This window comes from Dermochelys coriacea, chromosome 5, assembly GCF_009764565.3.
Source record: "Dermochelys coriacea isolate rDerCor1 chromosome 5, rDerCor1.pri.v4, whole genome shotgun sequence".
In the NCBI taxonomy this organism is placed as follows: domain Eukaryota; kingdom Metazoa; phylum Chordata; order Testudines; family Dermochelyidae; genus Dermochelys; species Dermochelys coriacea.
Genome location: NC_050072.1, coordinates 94456485 through 94478971, shown reverse-complemented (window position 1 = coordinate 94478971; position 22487 = coordinate 94456485). Strand labels below are relative to the sequence as shown.

The following is a 22487-nucleotide window of genomic DNA, read 5'->3' as shown; positions in this document are numbered from 1 at the left end:
CTTCAGTCCTTTCGGTATGATGTCCATCTGTTTGCATTTGGAGAGGAAGATGATGTCTGTCTGTATCTGTGCGAGTTTTTTCATGAAGTTGACAGATTTCCACTCTATACGGCTAAATTCAGTGCCTTGCATAATGACAGGTTTCAGAGTAGCAGCCGTGTTAGTCTGTATTCGCAAAAAGAAAAGGAGTACTTGTGGCACCTTAGAGACTAACAAATTTATTACTGATAAAGAAGGGGGCCTATAGTAGAGTGCATTCACTGCAGGCATGTCCTCTCATGGTGTAACAGGATCTCCTACCCAAATACTCCTGGGTGATGGTTTCTCCCATCACATGGTAATCCACCTCTTCTCATGACTGGCCCTGTGGCAAGGTCACATTTAGTTCCACCCCTTCCAAGATAAAGAGTACAACAGACTAATCTCAAACATACATAACTCTTTGTACCAGGCTCATTCGTCCCCAGACTATTGACTCCTTCCTGAGTTCTGTAGGGTTGCTCTCCAACTCTTCTGCAAAGCAATGCCTCCTAGGCCTTTCTACCTGGAGGCCCAGTTCTAAACCCATTAGTCCTCTCCATTGTGTCACTCCACTTTTCTGGTGGCCCAGTAGGGGAACCCAGGCCCTCCCACATCACTGGGTTCTAGTCCAGGGACCCTAGGATGAGTAGCAAAGATAGGCTCCATCAGAGCCCTCACTGCTGCCTCCTTAGACTTCGTCCTACCATGGCCTTTCTTCAGGCTTCTTCCCCCAGCTCCTCCCTGGGCTCACTATAGACCTGCCTCTCTCTAGACCCTCCTTCGCTCAGCACTAGCAAGCAAAGATGGACTACAGAGTTCTTTCTCTCTCTCCCCACAGCCTCCTTCTCATCTGGGCTTCCCTCCTTTTATGCTCACCACCTAGCTCCTCCCTCAGGTGGATGTTCTCTTCTGTTGGGTCTGGCCCACCGTCTTGGTGCAACCAGGTGCCTTGATTGAGCTCTCTTGCTCCTGTTAACCTTTTTTAGTGCCAGTGCAGGGTTTATGCCACATCATAGGTCAATATAAGCTATTAATAGGTCCTGGGGGCCCCGGTTGTAAAAATATATATGTTGTACAAAGAGAAAAAGGCACACAAGTGTAATATAAAAGAACCACATGGGCACAGAGGGGTCCAAATAATTGTGTTTATTAATTATATACAACCTACAAGGCCAACATACATATACAAACTGCTAATGTTGTAGGATTCTGGTGGCTTCTGAAACACAGAAGACAGTGAGAGCCACTAGAGGGCTCAAAAACTATTTAGAGTGATACTACCCTATATTGTATACTATATTGAATACTACAATATAGTAACAGACAGTTCATGTCCCAAAGAGCTTGAAGTCTAAATAGATAAGACAAAGGGTGAGGCGAAATGAAGCATCTCCGTGCTACAGATAAGAAACTGAGGCACAGATATATTGATGTTTTTTCAATGTTCTATAACATAGGGTAAAAGTTGTGCACAATACTGAAGTGAGTTCTCCATCTAGGCAGTGTCATAATGATCTTTTCTGCCTTGTGCTCTATTTCTGTATCCCAATGTTTGTGTTTGATGATTTTCTCACAGCTGCCAGATAACAATGCATACCTATCTGAAATAGTAAAGTAACGTGGGAAATAATTTCCTTGTGCTATTTTTGTATTTCTTGTGAAGCAGAATCTTCCATACTACATACCTTGCTGAATAAAATGGAAGTTAATGTAACTTGATATACAGTCATTTCACACCTCAGTTCTGCTTGATTTTTCATGCTCTTTGAACCCTAATTTGGGTTTGAAGTTCAGTTAATTTGAAATTGGCCTTTGTGGGCAACATTTAAAAATTGCTTGTGTTTTGATTTGCAATTTAATCCTTTCTTCCAAGGCTAAAGAAGAAAATTAGGACCAGGCTGAATGGCCAAACTTCAATAAAAGGTGCTGGGTGCTCTTTCATTCCACATTGCCCTCAGCCTTTGTTAGTTACACTGTAATCTTGCTTGTATGTGGAGGTATAGCTCCCTTGTTATTATCTACATTCCATCCACTAGCCTTATGGGTTGAGGACCCAATCCTGAGAATAGAATGTATACTTTCAGTGGAATTTATAAATCAGGGCCTGCTGATGTATCTTTAAATCTGACTGCATCACACTGTGAACAAGAACTTAATCGTCCTACATACTATCCCACCATATTTACCCATACTAAAGAACACTAGAATACATTAGTTAGTAAGCTAATAATAATGCTGTTATGTTAGATTCTTTTTCAGTGCAAGGGTAAATAAAAGTTATATGCCTATCAGAAAATCAAGAGTTTTGGAATAAATGCAAGTTCTCTCATCATCTCTAATTGTCACTTGCTGTAGATGTCAAACTAACAGAGTAGCAGAATCTAATTTCCTTGTTTGATTCACCATGAAATTAAACTGAACTGACAATTTTTATTTTCACCTGGCAAATTCTCCCAACACTATTTAAATCTAGCTAATCAAGTACAGTTATCTGCTGCACACACTCATCTCTCCTGCCACACCTCAGATTTGTAGTATCCCACATCCAGCTCCCTCTGACAGTCTGGCATTAGATTACATTTACAGTTTTGCAAGGTGTAAAGGAATACATGGACATAATTAGCTGAGTTGCCAGCAAATGTATCATGTCACAGAATTACTGCTGAAAGATGAAGGAGGCAGAGGAGGGGAAATCCACCCATGGTATGAAAAAATGAGAACTCCCCAACAGCACCTTCAAATGAAAATACAATTGGGTGAAGTTCTTTCGTTAGAAAACTTGACTGTATACTTCTCTTCTCATTTGGAAACTCACCAAAAAAAAAATCTTTATTGGGAATAGAATACCATAGTTTAGAAATTACTGAGAAAATTAGAATTAGCATTATCTGCTAAAAGATTTCACCTGAATCAAATATACTTTAGAGTCAATGCTGACAAGACCATTTTAGGAACGTTATCATTTCAACGCAGTGCGAGGGGGGGGAGAGTAAATGGGAGACAATATTTGCTGAATATTCAAAGTGCATGTATTTTTTAGACCATGTGGCAGCAGTGGGTCTCATGGCATTATGTTCTGTCAGGTTCAATACAGTCATAAGCGCAATGTGTCAATAAGCAGCAGCAGCAGTGATGAAGTTCTGTAGTTCAGATCATCTGAATTTCTGAGGGTGGTTTGCAAGTAAGGTCCCAAAGCTTTTCTTCGCACCTTACAAAGAATTTGGAATGTTCTACAGCTACGTAGTCTGTGGGCGAATCCTCCACAGAACCACAAACAATCTACAAGATACAAAAGTGTAATTGTGCCCAATGTGCAAGCTACTTGAATCCTCTCCTTTAAGCTCTTACATTCCCTCTACAATTAAACTTCTCTCCCTTTGATCCAAATACAGCGAAGTAGACTATGAATTTGCGCTGGGGAGTAAAAGATAGTAAGAACCACACACACACCCCTCTGGACATACTTCTGTGAGAGCTGAGTGCCCACTTACTCTATTCCCCAGAACAAGTGGACAGGGAATGAACATGCATGTGTGTGGCTGGGAGGGGAGAACAGAGTAGATTACTGCTGCAATAGGCCAGCAGCAAATTACTATCCCCCTTGAGCAATATAGGTGGAGGGGACAGACATGAGGGTGGGATTTATCTCTCTGAGCCACAATGTTTCCCTGGAATTCTTCTGTGGCGGAGCAGCTTATTATAGGCAGTGTCCTAAGGACACAGTCTAGCCCAGTGATATTATTTCACTGTGTATCTTCTTAGTATTCTCTTCCAAGGACAAACCATTTTTCTGCGGAAGAATTGTATTACATACTCAGATTTTATTTTTATTTTTTAAGTATAGCTCTCTCATTTGTGTTTGCCCAAACAAAGAGTTAAAGGGTATGCCTACATGGAATAAAGAGACCCATACCACAGCCGGGGCTGTGGGGCTAAAATTTGCTGTGTAGACATTCAGGCTTAGGCTGGAGCCCTGGCTGTAGGGTCCTCACCCCTCTCACTGCAGCAAGCCTGAGCCAGCTAACCTGGGCCAGCAGCTGGTGTTTAATTTCTCTGTAGATGTTCCCGATGTTGATGTTGACCCATTCCCTCCATTACTGTAATGCTTCAGCTCAGTTACATGTAGATTTCGTTTTTTCTAAATGTCCTTTGCTGGAAATAACCCAACCTTCTCTAGCTTTCCTCATTAATGACATAAATCAGGCAAAATGTTAAGAGTCACTGCTGTAATGGTATTTGATAGAGAATTTAAATTAGACCACAGAGAAAACTGACAGTGCTCCTCTAAGACTGCATGATTCATGTCTTGGTATCAAACCAGACGTCTCAAATGGAATGCAATTCCATAACAAAGAGAAGCATAGTGTTTAGTCATCACACAGTTCCCAAAAGAGCTGGGTCCAAAACACAGTTTGGCTCCATGTATTGAGCATTCCACCGGGGGAGTGACCCCTCACCATTTTACTAGATATGCTCTCTCCCCGATCCGCTCAATGTCTCATTAAGTTTTCACACACCCCTTCATCCTTGGCTGCCATTTTAGCTTTCTTTTTCTCTCTCTCTTAATACCCCAGCAACTCCTAATGCACCTCTGGCTGCTCAGGCAAAGCAAGTAGTGTTTTCCTCCTCCAAGCCTGTCAAATTGTTTTATGGATCATTCAGCACAGGTCATGAAAGTCAGGAATGATGGCTTGCAGCCTGGCCTGGGATCACCTAGCTAACTGCAGCTGGAATCCTTAATTGGCTAGATCACCTGATTGGATGAGCAGCATTATCAGGACTGCTCTCAAGCCCAGCAGCAGCACTTGGCCAATGGCTGCTCAACGCTTACACCCACACCAGTTATCACTCCGGGTCCTGCCTTGTTCCCAGCCTTGCTCAGTTTCTGACTACAGATTCCTGACCCTCAGCTCTGACTCCTGGATCTTGATGCTGGCTCCCACCCCTAGTCCTGACTGCCCATACTCTGGTCTTTGTCAATGAGAGTGTGTTGCTTCCATGAACTTATCCACCCCCTACCAATTTCTTCCTTCCCTGGCAGAGAGGTTGTGTCCCAGATCTTCCCAGAATCCAATTTTTGCTATAACAACATATTGCAAGGAGCTGTCAGCCCTGCTAATTTTGAATTTCTAAATTACTTGTTTGAGATTACTTAACATAAAACTTCCTGAAGTATCTCAGCTTTACACTCCATTATTAAACCTATTCGTATTGTACAGGATGAATGATGAATTTGGCTTAAAGTATTCAAATTTTTAAAAGGATTTTGTTAAAGAAATAAAGAAGACAACATATTGGTTTCAAAAGAAACAGGACCAGTGTATTCCTATGAACCACTATAGAAATATGGCTTTCTTTAGTATATCTAGCATGTTAATACACATTAACTATACAGCTGTGAGGATAAAACACATGTGAACAGAAGTTATTATAGATTTAAAATTTTTTCTATTGAAGTCACTTTGCAGTTACTGCATTACCACCTCACAATAAAGCACCTCATTTCATGATAACCATGACAATTAGCTCATACCACCATTGCATGTCCACTTAAATCAACAATGAACTCAGTGTTCTTCCCCTGCCCCCTCCCCCCCATACTCATGAATCATAACATTGTCTCTCTTTGGAAGTGATATATCTGAACTAACACAGGAAACATGCAGGTTATTTTCATATTTTTTTTCTATAGAGTAAATGAATTCAGTACCTTGGAAACAGAATACATTCTGGGCCAAATTCATTCCTGATGTATCCTATGTTGAAGGCAATGAAATTACCCCAGGAATGTATTTAGTCCTGTATGTGCACATAACAGTTAGAATATCAGACAGTCAGACAAGCAAACGTATTTTATGGTAAAGCCAAGAGCAGCTAATGAAAAAAAGACAATGAATGCTTTTGGAAAAAATGTTCTTGATATTTTTGTTCGTATTCTCCTGTGAATTAACTGCATTATATTTTCCTTCTGCAAAATTAAAATTTTGGAAGCTATTAGGAGTCAGGAAAAGATCAAACAAGTTGTAGTGCATGTCTGAAGAAAAAAGGCATCCAAACAACACAAACTAAGTTTGGTATCCTGCACTACATATGTTACAGGAACAGGCTTTCCTTTTAGAGAACCCATTTTGCAAGAGGCTACAGCTGTACAATTCCAATGGAGGCTGATGATATCTGAAAGTGGGCAGACAATACTGACACGTAAATATAGGTTCAAAACAGATAAAGGACACGACTCAAAAAAAGGGTAGACAGAGCCTACCATCATTTAACTCAATGCTTCAGAAAGGACAATAGTTAATCAAAATCTGAGGGCCAAATCATGCTCATGTTACCCACCCTAAAAGTCCCAAGTAATCCAACTGGACAATTTTGTGAGTATTATTAGCAGGCTTTGGTCTGTACTCCTCCTACACATTTGAATAATGATGATACACAAATTGCACTTGTCAGCAATGAAATGGATTTCAGATCTTAAGGCCTGATCCTGCAACTTGTTGCATGCAGTTGAGCCTCTGCATGAAGCCCAAGCACAAGTTGCAAGAGCAGGCCCTAAACAAGTAAGAGGTGACATATTATCACTCAGTTCATACCCATGAATACCTAAGCACATCTGTGGCTGGAATTTCATGTTCAGTGACTTTCTACAGTTGCTAATTTCTAGCCATCTCTGATAATGAGAATAGGGGTGTTTAGTGGAGCTGACTGATTTCCAATACTGAAAATTAATTAGGCAGAACAGATGATTAAAAGCCTGTAGGAGATATATTTTAATGCTTCCCCTGATTTACCAAGAAGCACAGAGCCAAATTAATCTCTGGTGCAATTCCATTGACATCAATGTTTTTACACCACGGATGAATTTAACTTGAGTTTAATTTAATGTACAGTACTCACATATCTTACTAATCAAGAAACAAAACAAAAAAGAATCATCCCCTCTTCCTAATGAGAAATAAAATTGACAATGATTAGATAAAGGGGTGGGGGAAAGTTCTTGGGTCCAGCTGTACTCAAAGACCATGTGCAAAATTCAACTTTTCTCCATTTTTCCCTAAAAATCCTTTAAAAGGTCTATTTTTCATTTTAAAAATATTTATTTTTCACATTCACTGAGGTTATTTTTGGATGCAGTGCTTGTGTTGGATCAGACCCAGTTCCCAATCATTATGTTGTAACAGCACTAGAAGGATTTTTAAAGGAGTCAGAGGGGGAAAAAAACCCTCATCAAACAGGATAGCAATGTTCTTTATGTTTAAAATTGTAATGAAAATGTGTGTTGGCCACTTTAAGAAAAAGTGAATAACGTTTTACATAACCCCTCCCGAGAGATCTAGTAAGGACAGGCTGATTCTGTGCCCTTCTTGGAGGATAAAAATCAACAGTAAGCCTAGTGTTCTGAAGGTGAGAAGCAAAAAGACCTGTGGATTGTCACTTTTTCCTTTGGGAGTGTATTCCTACCTGCACAGAAAGAGTTTGAAGACCATCTGTAAAGCAAAGCAATCACAGTCAGATATGCAGATTTATCTCTCCATTATACATAATCCAAGGAATTAATTAAGTTAATTACAAAACGCCAGCCTATAAACATCATTCACAGCCTTGCTTCTCAAGTGAGAGCTGGTGGAAAGGTGCTCAGGATGAGCATATGTATCACATTCCGTTTTCTTGGTTTTTACTACTGTCTCCCTCTCTCTCTCTCTCTCTGTCTTTTGATACCGGAATAAGAGTGGCAGCTTTAGAAGAATCCAGTACATACAAGCCATGGTGCACAGAATCTCAAAGTGTAGGATTTATGAATGGGACTGACCTATTTTTTTAAAAGCTATTTAAAATTGAAATGTACAGTGTTCTCCTACATACTCCGAAGCACCCGTAACTTACTTTAACTCTTATTAGAGAATAGACTTTTGACCATTAAACTGGTAATTATAATAGCCTTTAATTTTGCAACATTGTGCTGTTTAGATGTTGCTTGTAATTATTAGAATTGGGAGCACTGGCTGTTGGGAGTCTGAAAGGACAGAAAACAGGGAGGAGTTGAAGAAGCTGAGGGAAAGCTACTGAGGGTGCAGCAGCAGCTTGGAAAAGAGGTTTCCACTTTAAAAAATAAAGTCCTGTTGAAGTTTGCTAGTACCTTGCCTGGCTACTACAACAAACATATATACAAAATTGCCAGTTGCATGTGCACCAAGATATGGGTACAAATAAAGAAGTCATTTATGAAAAATTAAGCTTTAAAAAGAAGTGTTTAATAGATGTGGTATGTTAAAGAGTGGAAGGACACCTGATCTAAAAAATGTCCAGTCCTCTTGGTATGAAAGCGTTCTAGACATTTTGGATTTTTTCTTCTAATTTTGGTACATCCTTAGTTATAACAAAAAGTCAATTAAAAGGTGAAAGGGTTTATAAATGCTTCTTTGGGGTGTCTTGTCATATGGAAAAGTGGAAGGGGAAGGTGTGGGCTACAGCCCACTTCATCAGATGTATAGAATGGAACGTGTATATATATATATATATATATATACATACATACAGATAAGTTGGAAGTTGCCATACAAACTGTAAGAGGCTAATTAATTAAGATGAGCTATTATCAGCAGGAGAAAAAAACTTTTGAAGTGATAATCAAGATGGCCCATTTAGACAGTTGACAAGAACGTGTGAGGATACTTAACTTAGGGAAATAGATTCAATATGTGTAATGACCCAGCCACTCCCAGTCTCTATTCAAACCCAAGTCAATGGTATCTAGTTTGCATATTAATTCAAGCTCAGCAGTTTCTCCTTGGAGTCTGTTTTTGAAGCTTTTCTGTTGCAAAATTGCCACCCTTAAATCTTTTACTGAGTGGCCAGAGAAGTTGAAGTGTTCTTCTACCAGTTTTTGAATGTTATGATTCCTGATGTCAGATTTGTTTCCATTTATTCTTTTCCATAGAGTCTGTCCGGTTTGGCCAATGTACATGGCAGAGTGGCATTGCTGGCACATGATGGCATATATCACATTGGTAGATGTGCAGGCGAACAAGCCCCTGATGGCATGGCTAATGTGATTCGGTCCTATGATGGTGTCATTTGAATAAATATGTGGACAGAGTTGGCATCAGGCTTTGTTGCAAGGATAGGTTCCTGGGTTAGTGGTTTTGTTGTGTGGTTGCTGGAGAGTATTTGCTTCAGGTTGGGGAGCTGTCTGTAAACGAGGACTGGTCTGTCTCCCAAGATCTGTGAGAGTGAGGGATCATTTTCCAGGATAGCTTGCAAATCTTTGATGATGCGCTGGAGAGGTTTTAGTTGGGGGCTGAATATGACAGCTAGTGGTGTTCTGTTATTTTCTTTGTTGGGCCAGTCCTGTAGTAGGTGACTTCTGGGTACTCTTCTGGCTCTGTCAATCTGTTTTTTCACTTCAGTAGGTGGGTATTGTACTTTTAAGAATGCTTGATAGAGATCTTGTAGGTGTGTGTCTCTGGCTGAGGAATTGGAGCAAATGCGTTTGTATCTTAGACAGGGCCAGTGCAACCATTAGGTGAACTAGGCAGTCGCCTAGGGTGCCAAGTGGTTGGTGGCAGTGGTGAAGCGGAGGTGAGCTGGGGCAGGGGGGCGCCGGGAGGGCCGCCTGCAGCAAGTAACTAGGGGTGGGGGGCGGTGCACAGGGGAACCGCTCCCTGCCCCAGCTCACCTCTGCTTCACCTCCTCCTCTGAGCACCGCCTGGCTCTGCTTCTCTCCCTCCCAGGCTTGTGCGCCAAACAGCTGATTGGCGCAGCAAGCCTGGGAGGTGGGAGAAGCGGTGGCGTGCTCAGGGAGAAGGTGGAGCAGAGGTGAGCTGGGGTGGGGAGCTGCTGCACACGGCTCCCTGGGCCGAGGGGGGGGCGGTGGAGGGGAGCTGCCGCGGGGGGGGGCGCCTCAGGGTGGAGGGGAGCGGTGGGGAGCTGCCGCAGGATTCCTGGGTGGGGTCGGGCGCAAGGTGGAAGTTTCGCCTAGGGCGCAAAACGTCCTTGCACGGGCCCTGATCTTAGAGCTTGGCTGTAGACAGTGGATCATGTGGTGTGTCCTGGATGGAAGCTGGAGGCATGTAGTTAAGTATAGCGGTCAGTAGGTTTCCAATATAGGGTGGTGTTTATGTGACCATCACTTATTAGCACAGTAGTGGCCAGGAAATGGACTGCTTGTGTAGATTGGTCCAGGCTGAGATTGATGGTGGAATGGAAATTGTTGAAATCATGGTGGAATTCCTCAAGGGCTTCTTTTCCATGGGTCCACATGATGAAGATGTCATCAATGTAGCGCAAGTAGAGTAGGGCTGTTGGGGACGAGAGCTAAGGAAGCGTTGTTCTAAGTCAGCCATAAAAATGTTAGTATACTGTGGGGCCATGTGGGTACCCATAGCAGTGCTGCTGACTTGAAGGTATATATTGTCCCCAAATGTGAAATAGTTGTGGGTGAGGACAAAGTCACAAAGGTCAGCCACCAGGTTTGCCGTGACATTATCTGGGATACTGTTCCTGATAGCTTGTAGTCCATCTTTGTTTGGAATGTTGGTGTAGAGAGCTTCTACATCCATAGTGGCCAGGATGGATTGTAGTTTCCTCAGGAAGTCAGTGGTGTCTCGAAGCTGGCTGGGAGTGCTGGTAGCGTAGGGCCTGAGGAGAGAATCCACATAGCCAGACAATCCTGTGTCAGGGTGCCAATGCCTGAGATGATGGGGCGTCAAGATTCCCAGGTTTATGGATCTTGGGAAGCAGATAGACTACCTCTGGTTGGGGTTCTAGGCATGTGTCTGCACAGATCTGCTCCTGTGCTTTTTCAGGGAGTTTCTTGAGCAGATGGTGTAGTTTCTTTTGGTAATCCTCCGTGGGATCAGAGGATAGTGGCTTGTAGTAAGTGGTGTTGGAGAGCTGCCTAGCAGCCTCTTGTTCATATTCCAGCTTATTCATGATGATGACAGCACCTCCTTTGTCAGCCTTTTTGATTATGATGTCAGAGTTGTTCCTGAGGCTGTTGATGGCATTGTGTTCAGCATGGCTGAGGTTATGGGGCAAGTGATGCTGCTTTTCCACAATTTCAGCCCATGCACATCGACAGAAGCAATCTATGTAGAAGTCCAGTCTGTTTTTTCGACCTTCAGGAGGAGTCCACACAGAATCCTTCTTTTTGGGTCCACAGAACTGTATCATGTTTGTGGGCCTGGAGGGACAAAAAGAGAGGCCCCGAGATAGGACAGACTCTTCTGCCGGGCTAAGAGTATAACTGGAAAGATTAACAATATTGTTGGGTGGGTTAAGGGAACTATTGTTGTGGTTCCTTGTCAGGCTATGGCATAGACTTTTAAATGAAGCTTAGTATTCTCAAACATGCAGAGACATGTCATACTGTGTTTCTATTTAATGAGTGTTATTGTAGATAAAGACATTACAGCAATGATTGTGAAGCTGAGCTTATGGATATACACCCATTTGAAACGAGAATTAAATTACCTGAATGATCAGAAATACTATTTCACTAGAGAGAGTCAGGAGGGGTGCTTGTGCAGGGATTCAAGAACCCTCAAACCTGAAGGGATGTGTCTGACCTGCTAATAAGGAAATATTTTGGTGCTTTCGCCACCCTACTGGTGGATTGGGGCTTGTCTTTTTTCCTCTTGGTATTCCTGCAAGCTACAATCTCCCAAAGTCATATTTTCTGGAAAGAAGGTGTTGAATGATGACTTCCAGAAATAGTGCTTTTTGCTAGAAAATGTCTGTAATTCATTCAGACACTAAAAGAGTTACTAGTGTCCTACTGCTGTCTTGTAACCTGATCCCTGACACAGAGAGAGGTTTTCTCCCTGCCATATCTAGCCTGGATTAGAGCAGACAAAGCAAGTACCTCTCTGTGGCTGAATCCAGTTATTCCTGTGCTATAAATACTACAGCAGACACCACAATTCACAGTATGGCAGGTCAGTGCACCCTAAGGCAGTTGCGTGTTTTCACAATACGCATGGACACAAGCTGATAATGCTATGACAAGGAGTCTGAAAAAACTTAATAGTAATACTAATATTACTTTGCATTTAACAAGGTGCCCTTGGTACCGTGATGTCACAAAAATACTGACACTCATTTTCAGCTTTAAAACTGCTTACAGATGATGAAAAGCTGTACACAAACTTATAAATGATTAACAACATGACAAAGACCTTTTAAATGAACATTTTATGTGAGCTAAGTGGGGGATGAAGCTTGCAGTAATTGTTCATATTTCATGGGGACTTGGCTTTTCATGAATTCATCTCAGTGTCATCTTTCATACATATTACACTATCGGTTCATTAAAATTCTTGATGCAGTGCTGAACCTGGTCAGACTGAAATGGGGCTGACAAACCTCATGTCTGCCGCACAGATAACCAGACCTTATGAAGGTGAAATTAGTTTTCAGGAACTGTACTGTTCACTTGATTGATTCTGTCTTAGAAGTCATATGACTTAATGTTTCCTGCATGGGCTGCCACTGTCATGCAAACATGACCTGATAACACATTGTCAGGAGCGCTCCAGAGAGCTAATAGCAATCTAACATCTTTCTACTGAGTGTGAAGTTCCATCTGAAATGTGCATATTTGATAAGCAGTTCTTCTATCTGTCCTTTTTCATTTTCAGAAAGTTAATCTTCTCTGCTCCAGTGAGCAGAGTGTAGAAATGAGCTGGCTCAAAAATGCCACAGGTGGCCCCAAACTACAGTACATGGGCACTCTAAACCTCCAGGGGCAGGCATGTTTTGACATCATTCCTGGAAGGTGGCACAGCTGGGACTGACAATGCAGTCCCTTTTGAGAAGAGGGACTTTCAGCAATTTAGGGTAAGAATGCTCTCTTGCATTTTATGCTCAGTTTTATTATTGTTTGCTACCCAGTTTCAGTAATAGATAACAACACAAACCATTTTCCTCCTGGAGAGGCTAGGTACTCACTGCAATCATGTGAACCACACTAAATACAAAGACTTACACAAAGGACCATCATTAGTTTCGGAATGATTTTGATGGTGATAACATCCATGGACTGCCAACCACCTTCTTTAATATGCCTTTTTTAGAACCTTTATCCCTCAGAATCCTCCTTTCCTGTCCCAGTAACATTTGAAAGATAAGCAGAAAACACAATGTTCAATTCTGCATAATAATACCAGTTCCCTCTACTCTGTGTATTTAATATATATAAGTAAAATAGCAGGCTACTGCATTAATCTCTAGTTTCATTTACTCTGGTGTCAATGCAGGGTAACTCAAATGAATCCAATGGATCCATGGTAACCCCAGTGGCTTCACTGAAGTTACTCTGGATTGACACCAGTGTAAATTAAACAGGGAGTAAATGCAATAGGCTGGTACTTTATGTATATATTAAATATGCATGAGAGAGGTATAGTGATATAGGAAATTGGTCACAAAATTCAATATGGGCCAGAACTTTTCCCTTGTGCTATCCTCTGTGCACCAGCATAAAGAACCAACTGGGGACTCTCTTTGCATAGGGGTATCGCTGGCTCTAACCAAGGGGTTCTTAACCTTTTTCTTTCTGAGGCCTCCCAAACATACTATAAAAACTCCACGGCCCACCTGTGCCACAATATCTGGTTTTCTGCACATAAAAGCCAGGGCCGGCATTCAGAGGTAGCAAGCAGGGTAATTGCCCAGGATCTCATGCCACAGGGGGCACTGTGAAGCTAAGTTGCTCAGGGCCCCAGACTTCAGCCCCATGCAGTGGGACTTCAGCTTTCTGCCCTGGGCTCTAGCAAGTCTAACACTGGTCCTGCTTCGCAGACTCCCTGAAACCTGCTTGTGGCCCCCCCACAGGGTCCCAGACCCCTGTTTGAGAACCACTACTCTAAGCCACCTGTTTCTGCCCCCACCTGAAAAGGACCGCTACACTCAAAACATTCTGGGCCAGCAGAACAAATTCCATGAAGCCTTTCAAGCCATCACAAGTTAGAGCAGCCTTGAGGTATTTTGGAGACATCTGAGGCTTTGGTCATATGGTTTTCATAAACTGAGAGCACTTCCCTGACAAGATTGTGTATTTACTTTCATGTTTTGCAGGTGATTAAAATAAATGTTCATCTTACCTTGTATTTTCTTGGCATATGGAAGAGTAAAATATGAATATTTTGTATTCTTTGGGGCTGCCTTCGAGAAACATTTGTACGGGAATGGCAGCACAGTTTAAGCCAGTCAGCTGACTCCACTCAATGAGAGCCCTTTGTGGAAATATGATGCAATACAAGAATATCAGTTCAGGTATATTGGCCTCTCTTATCCCATTGTTTAAATTATATTTTTTATTTTATGAAATAAATTATACCAATTAGCACCATGAAAACATTGTCTATTTTTTCCATGTAGTGCAGTTAACGTTCCCTAAAGGTATGCTTTTGAAAAGGGGTAAAATGAGGAAGAGAAGGAAATCAAAGATTCCTTCCCTTGACTATTCTCCCCACATCTGTTTCTTGCTATTATGCAATGGCATTGAAGCAAGTGAACAAGTTTTCTGCCTTGTGAACTATACACTTCCAAACAAGAATGGATGCATCTTTATGAATCTTTTCAAACATCTGGTCCCAGTGTTCTGTTTGCTTCAGCACTGCCACCTCTGTTACACCTCTGTAACAAACAACTGGAAATTTTCTCTTCCTTAAATCTCAGAAAGGGGCAACCTCCTAGTGGACTGACTCACCCACATTCAGTGACACAGAAGTATTTATGCAACTTGGCTAGATGTCAGAAGCATGCATAGCATGCACCTCACCAAATCCTCTCCTGGCTGAATGTTTAATACTAGTTGTGTTGCATTATGACAAGACCAGTTGGTATGTCACAAGAAGCAGATGGGACTTGAAACTGCCATGAAGCAAACAGAACAACAGGATGGAACAGTGGAGCTCAAAAGTGAAACAAATTCTACAGCAGAAGATCCACCTCCCAACCGAATCACTCCAGCCTGAGGAATCATAGCACTGTCCCTCCAGCAAGGTGCATCCACCCCTTCCTTCAACGGCACAGCATAATACTCCCAGGCCAGCTCAGTAACCAGGCCTCATATGCTTCATAACCAACTTGGTCATGCTTTCTTTCCTTCACAACCTAAGGACTTTGCCGAAGTGGGGCCAGAGTGCTGAGCACCTTGTAGAATTGAACCCTTGGTTAGTACTCTACTTTTCATCTCCTCCGGCACAGCTGTACTGCCCCCAGCCCTTCCACGCAGCTCCATCTAGTGTCTCCTGTAGGCAGGGGTCTGTAGGCAGCTGCAGTGGAGGACAGGGCTGGGGGTGGGGCTGGGGGCAGTACAGCCACACTGGAAGAGCTGCCGGCATGGGGCCATCTGGTGGCCCCACATTCTGCTCCTTTTGCCACTGTGGTTCCGGAGAGCCCTCCGGTTCAGAAGTCTCAGGCGCACCAGGAGGACGACAGAGCCTCCCTTCCCAGGTAACGTGGCGTGGATCATGGGGCATGCCCTTGTTCTTTAGCTGGTGCAGTGTACCGGTAAGAAATTAATTCTCCACTGATGGCAGGTCAGGAATGACATGTGCTGGCAAAAGCAGCCTGGAGAAGTCTATACTGTACAGCGCATGTTTCAACAACCTCTGATCAAGCTGATGCTATGAGTCCTTCACTTCATGAACAATACATTTACTCAACTGTGTTTCAAATGGATGTGCTGCTTCAGAATAGTTTGGATACCTCTGAATCCAGGATTAATAGTATTTTAATTGCCTGATCTGTCGTTGAACTGATGGCTGTTAACATCTAAAATGTCTTAATTCCCAGAAGTACTGCTGCTGAAATATGGCTGTAGGTTTGGCTTTCAACAGCATTTAGCCTATTGCAGTGACACTTTTAGCTTTCCCTTGTTATTAAAATAGTTGAATCTCAGTAGCCTTTAGCCGTTCTTTCCTTTATCACTCGGGGGATAGGAGTTTAAATTTTCATCTCAATTCTTCACTTCTTGGGCTATTGGGAGATGAGAGAACAACTGGTCAAATAGTAATAGAATTTGTTCACAAATAATTGTTCAATAAAAAAATGCCCTAATACCTAGATAATATGTTTCACAACATATTATTCAACCAGCAATGGTTGGGAGTATTACTGAAGTGAAGTATCTCCACTGGGGGAGGGGGGAGGGCAGCAAAGCATGTCATTCTTGACCTGCCATGCTATTCATAACCCAAGTGTCTCTTGAGAGAATGCTGATTGTGTGGTGATTTGTAACTGGACCAAGCCCATTTTCATTTATGACTTAATCCAGAATTTGAATTCATTTCCCAGAGATGGAAAGTCAGAGTACTAATCAAAGGCTCAATTCTACAAGGTGCTCAGCACTCTGGCCCCACTTCAGCAAAGCCCTTAAAACACACGGGTAACATTAAGCAAAAGTAGTCCCATTGAAGCTAAGGGGATTACTCACCTGCTTAAAGTTAAGATTGTACTTAAGTGCTTTTCTGGATCAAGGCAAAGTGCTCATCACTTGAGGAATTAAGCCCCAACTGTACTCACCAACTGTGCCATGCTTATTACATTTCTGATAACACTATCTCATTATAACATTCCATTGTTTTCAAGAATGAGTGTAAGACATTTCAAAGCACAGTTCCATAAAAGGGTACTGCCGAGTTTTAAATTAATCCTCTTTATTGTCTGTCCCAAATTTCCTCTCTTTATTTTTCCCGTTGAAAACATATTTTGCTAATCCTTCCTTCCCTTTCACACCAAAAATATTTTCCCTCGTCTTAAAATGTGCATACGTTTGTTTTTTCCTTTCCTTCTTCAGGTTGCATTTTTCAAATCAGCCACCGGATGACTAGATGCGAAACTACTACTATCACAGCTTCCTGAGAGCAGTATTGGAGGCTTCCTTGTTTAGGAATTACATTTCACCCATAATGACAGGTTTCAGAGTAGCAGCCATGTTAGTCTGTATTCACAAAAAGAAAAGGAGGACTTGTGGCACCTTAGAGACTAACAAATTTATTTGAGCATACGCTTTCGTGAGCTACAGCTCACAAAGTTTATGCTCAAATAAATTTGTTAGTCTCTAAGGTGCCACAAGTCCTCCTTTTCATTTCACCCATACATACCCTCAGGGAAGCCTGTATAATGTTTTGTTATATTAGGATGGGGAGATGTGGCATGGGGAGCGAGTGGAGAGCTGTTTTGTTTGGTTATCTTTTTGTTTTGTACAGAAGGATTCCATGGAGACTTCCACTTTACCAGAAGAGGTTCTTAAGATACTTTAGATACACGTATATTAAGAACTACTGGAAATAAGCAAAGCTCAGAAAATGTCAAATATTTCACTCAGAATGCAAAGCTTCCAAATAAATAAATAAATAAATGAAAAGTGAGAGATCCTTAATGTGAGAGCTGCGGTAGTGATTTCAAGCTGATTTCACTAGCAGCCTCACTTCATAACAAACTGTGGCAGTACCACCATAAACTTTGCATATTAGACACACACAACTGCCAGTTTGAGTATCCCAACTCTGGACTGAGCTATAGGTGTCAACATATGAAAACAGGGTCCTCTATAGAGAAACTAACACAGGCAAGTGCAGATTGTCATATATATCATCATCAGGTGCAGAAACTGCCCTTGTCAAGTGTCAGTATTTGCATTTATTTTGGTTTTATACAGGATATTTGTTAATGCAGGTGAATTTGGTCCTCATGAAAGTGAGACAGGCATAGCAAGGCCAGGTCTATGTAATCTCCTCTATATAGGACTCCTGAGGGCATTCTGCACGCGTGCACACACACACAAATTCTGCGCACAATATTTTAAAATTCTGCAAGTTTTATTTGTCAATAAATAAATGCAGAGGCTTCAGCAAGGCAGTGGGGAGCACAGGCCACTGGCTCCATGAAGGTGGGAGATCACTGTGCATTCCCCCACCCTACCCCGGGACACAGACTCAGCAGTGAGGCTGCACCTGACCCTGATGCAGCACATGGCCTGGGCCTGCCCCAGAAACACCCTGGGGCCCTACTTCTCTGCGCCAGGTGCACCAGGTGTGGGGCAGGCAGGCTCAACCAGGCAGGGTCCAAGTGTGAAGGGGCTCAGGGTGGCGGATTCAGGTGTGGGATGAGAGGGTTCTGTGTGGGACAATCTCAGTGAAGGCAGCTCAGTGGGGGATCTAGATGTAGGGGCTTCTGGATGCACAGAGGTTCATTGCAGGGGTGGGTGGGAGTTCCAGGTACAGGGGCAATGGAACTCTGCAGGGGCTTCCAGGTGAAGGTGGTTGGGGCTCAGCTGAGGGGTCTGAATGTGGGCGTCTCAGTGGGGGAATCTGGGTGCTCTGGGAGTGGGGCTTGGTGGGGTGGGGACTTGGTGCAGCTTGTGGGGGGTCAGTGGCATGAGTGTCTAGATGTGAGAGCTCAGGGTGGTGCAAGAAGTGTGGGTTTGAGTGCAGGGAGCTCAGTTGGGATGGTATGGGGTGCAGTGGCAGGTGTCTGGAGGCAGGGGGTCTGGGTGCAGAGGAGTTCCAGATGCAGGGGTTGAGGTTTGGGTATGGAGTGCTAGGAAGGTTCTGGGTGTACATGGTAAGGCTTGGCAGGGTGTCTGGGTATGGAAGGTCCAGATGCACAGGGGTTGGGAGGATGGGGAAGCAGCTCCAAATACAGTGACCCCTCTCCCCCTGCAGCTAAGGAGTGATGGGGTCAGGAAGCAGGGGGGGATGCTGAGATTCCTGTAGCTGCGGGAGGCTTTTACCTCTTCACCAGCTGTTCCGGGTGCCTGAAACAACGTACCTGTGCTGCTAGGGAGTGGTGTGTTACTGCTCTTGCAGCTTCCCTTCACTTCCCTGTCAGAAAGTCATTTTTCTGCAGGGAAGCAAAGAAATCTGCAGGAGACATGAATTCTGTGCACACACAGTGGCTCAGAATTCCCCCAGGAGTAGGAAGAGGTTGTGCACAAATGAGAACTGAGCTCTGTAAGGCTCCCGCATTTAGATATTTGATATATTACAGTTTCAAGGAATGTCAAATGCTACATCTTGTATGATGCAAATTGGACGTAACTGGAAGTAAAATTGGAGCATGGGGGGAGAAGGAATATTTCAAATTCCCTTTTTTTAAAAAAAAATAAAGAAAACACCAGTCAACCTAAACCTTTTCAAAAGGCACAAATGAGAGTGAGGTACCTAACTCCCATTGGCTTTCAATGGCAGTTAGGAACCCAACTTCCATTTGTGCCTTCAAAAGCCTTCCCTTTAATCCACTGCAGCTGTGAGTTAGAGAGAAATCCCTTGCTGTTGTTGAATTGTTTGATATCTCCCTACAAACAGCAATGAACAACTTCTGACAAGTTAACTGGAGCAATAAAGTGTGCAAAAATCACGTTACTTTGCACTGGCTGGGAAGGAGAAGATAACAGGCATTGCCAATGAAGCTTCTTAACTGTAGTAAAATAAGCCTGTGCACCCCTTTTCCCCGCCACCAACCTTTACTTTATTGCTGTGGTTCAGATGACTAAACCAGCCTTTAGTCTTAATGGTAAGAGATAGCATGGCCTACTTTCCAGAGATGTGGTGTTATGAATGTTCTAGGGGTTTATGGAAGTTCCACAAAGGAATGTGCACTCTTATCAGTCTTAAGAAACCCGAATAAGTAGGAACATCGTCTGTGAAGCTAAAGCCCTGGTCACTATATTACATTCCTGCTAAACGTCTTTGCAAACTCTTCTCCTGTGCAGTTGGGTTTTGTCAGATAAGCACTTGCTTTATCAGAGTAAGAGAGCTACACAGAAAGCAAAATATGCTGTCTTCCTCCCTTTTCTTATTAGTGCTACTGGGGTTGTGTAGCTGACTAATAAAATACTTGACCTTGGTTCAATTTAACGCCTTGTGCTCCAGGCTCTCAGAATGCCCACAGCTACATTGTTTCGCATAGCACTATTATGCTTAGAAGATTAACAGCCAATGAATGGTGTCACCTGGCAGTATACCCTCACTTTGGCCACTTCACCAGCCCGCTGTACATGAGGACTCCAGGAGTATTGCTATGCTGGCTGCATATTGGGTGCCCTCGGGCACTCAAGGGATTAATGAGTAGTTTTGTAGCCAGCCCTGCCCAAGAATCCCATGAATAATCAATGGTACTTGAGGCTCCTCAGGTAATTGAATTGCAAACCCAGTAATAACTAGAGATGTATCAGTAGCAGAATTACACCTATGCCTGCTTCTAAATATATATAAAAATGAAAAAAAAAGCCACTGATTATGAGGATTATTTACCTACATCTATACTTATATTAAAAAAGGAATCTCTATAAGTTTGTGATTCAGATTAACACGTATCCTGCCTGACACATAGTTTAGGGAATATTAGGCAATGTGTCAGCAATTCTATGCACCCGTTGCAAGCAACGGGAAAGCATTAAAAAGGTACTTAATTTTTTTTTTAAGACTAGATGCTAAAGCATGCAATATAAAATAGATCTCACTCATACCCTCACATTTGCAACTGTAAGTAACCTCATCTGATTTAAAGTTTGTTCTATATATAGATATAGATATATATTTTAATATAAATATTAAAAAAAAATTAAAAAAACAGTGAGCTTTATTTTTTTAAATGACATACCAAAAGATATTCTTTTGTTTTCTGAGAGGGTGGGCTGGGTAACAGTGCTAGGAGATTTTTTGGTAATATAATTTCATTACTGTCTATAGAATATGTAGATGCTGTGGGTTGATGATTGGAGTGAGGAGTTTGTATTTTTTTTTAATTTCTTTTTCTGTATTTATTAAATCAGTGGTGAGGGAACCAGTGCTTATTTTTCCAGCAGTAAGATCAAGAGGGCTTCTGTTTTAACTTAAATAGTGTGTGCTTTGATAGTGCAAGCAATTCTTTGCAAGGATAATAAGCACCACAATTATCTGCGCATTTAATTACTGAATGCATAGATAGGCCTTTAAAAAAAATGGCATGTAGGTATGCCTGTTGGTAACCTACATAGCATAGCATAGTACATGCTGTGCTAAGATGCGTTAGGAGTGAATGCTTGAGGCGAACATGTTTGCTATTTTACTGCGGAGCTGGCCACAGTTCTCTCCAGTGACCGTTTAATAGAGGATTCATACCAGCAGACATCAACAGTGGAGTGGTGACTGTCTGTGATAAACTATTGTGAGAGTGTGACATAAAACAGAGACCTGTGGCCTCAATCCATCCTCTCAGCAAATAGACAACATAGTGTGATTTATATGGGATGGATGAATACAGCTCTCCAAACACGCTTGCTGGAGCCCTGACAGTCAAGCAATCAAACAAGATGGACAAGAGTAGATCTCAGTGTATGCAAATAGCACACACATTTACTTTGTGTGGATATGATAAGAGACAGGTGAAAGTGAGGTCCTCTAAACAACCAATAAATCTGCTTTAGTCAGAAAAGAACTCAGGTATTTTTAAATTTTGGGATCGCAAATCTAGCCAAATTTTTCAAACAAGGACTCCAAAACAATTTAAATGGACTAGAATTCTCTAGGCCTACTTATCTTTCTTTCACCACTGTCCTTTCCAATCCTTCCTCTTCCTGAAAGAATCAAAATACCAATAGTTTCTTCAGCCATATCTGCTATTTATAAGTCTTAGATCATCCAATCAGATAACAGCAACAATACCATATAGCATAGGAGACCAATCACATATCCTGAATATTAAATTTCAAGTATTCCACTGAATAACCACAGCAAAACAGGCTGTGTAAATCATTCACACCCTAAAATGTGTTTCAAAAAGTAATAATTTCAAATAGATCACATTTTTTACAAATGTATCCGTTAAAAAGACAATTCACCAGATAAATTATTTTCAGTGAATAATTCAACGTCCTATATGAACATTCATGAATTGAGATGCATAAGAGGTAGCAGTAAGTGTATGTATATACAAACCCATTTTATAGACAAACTATGGTTCACTGACTAAAGCCAACTACTCCTACCACTCTGCTCCCATAACTAGACACCTTTCTTTCAACACACAAATCTGCATGCTTCACTCTCTCTCTGTGCCTACAAAGACTACACACACACACACACACACACATCTGCGTATACTTGTAAGTTAATGATACCCAGTTAATCCTCCCACCAGAAGATTTTTTCTCTGCTCTTGATATGTGAGCTCACACATCATTTTCAACTGCCCCGCCAAACATAAAATTTGTAAAGCATAATATATTAATAAGTCAAATGGTTTCATCTGTCAGATATCAAAAGAATCTGATGGAGCTGCTGATATCTTTAAGCTTCCTTATGCTTTTAGGGCATGGTAAGTTTTGCCTTTAATTTAAGATGTAGATTTCATTACAATGAACCTCCTGACATTAACACAGGGCTTTCTTTTTAAACTTCACTTTAATTGCTATTCTCATTATTTTGCAAGCTTTTGCCCTAACATATCCCATAGGTCTTGACAACACGCTTTTT

At 42.1% G+C, this 22487-nt stretch overlaps 1 long non-coding RNA gene across 1 annotated transcript; it reads right to left on the bottom strand.

The window, feature by feature from the left end:
- Positions 1–837: 837 nt before the first annotated feature.
- On the bottom strand, positions 838–19626 carry LOC122460338. Its single transcript, XR_006281591.1, has 3 exons — positions 18772–19626; positions 6255–6256; positions 838–849 (listed from the first exon to the last, which is right to left on the bottom strand). It is a non-coding gene; the product is annotated as an uncharacterized LOC122460338 (long non-coding RNA).
- Positions 19627–22487: the final 2861 nt, after the last annotated feature.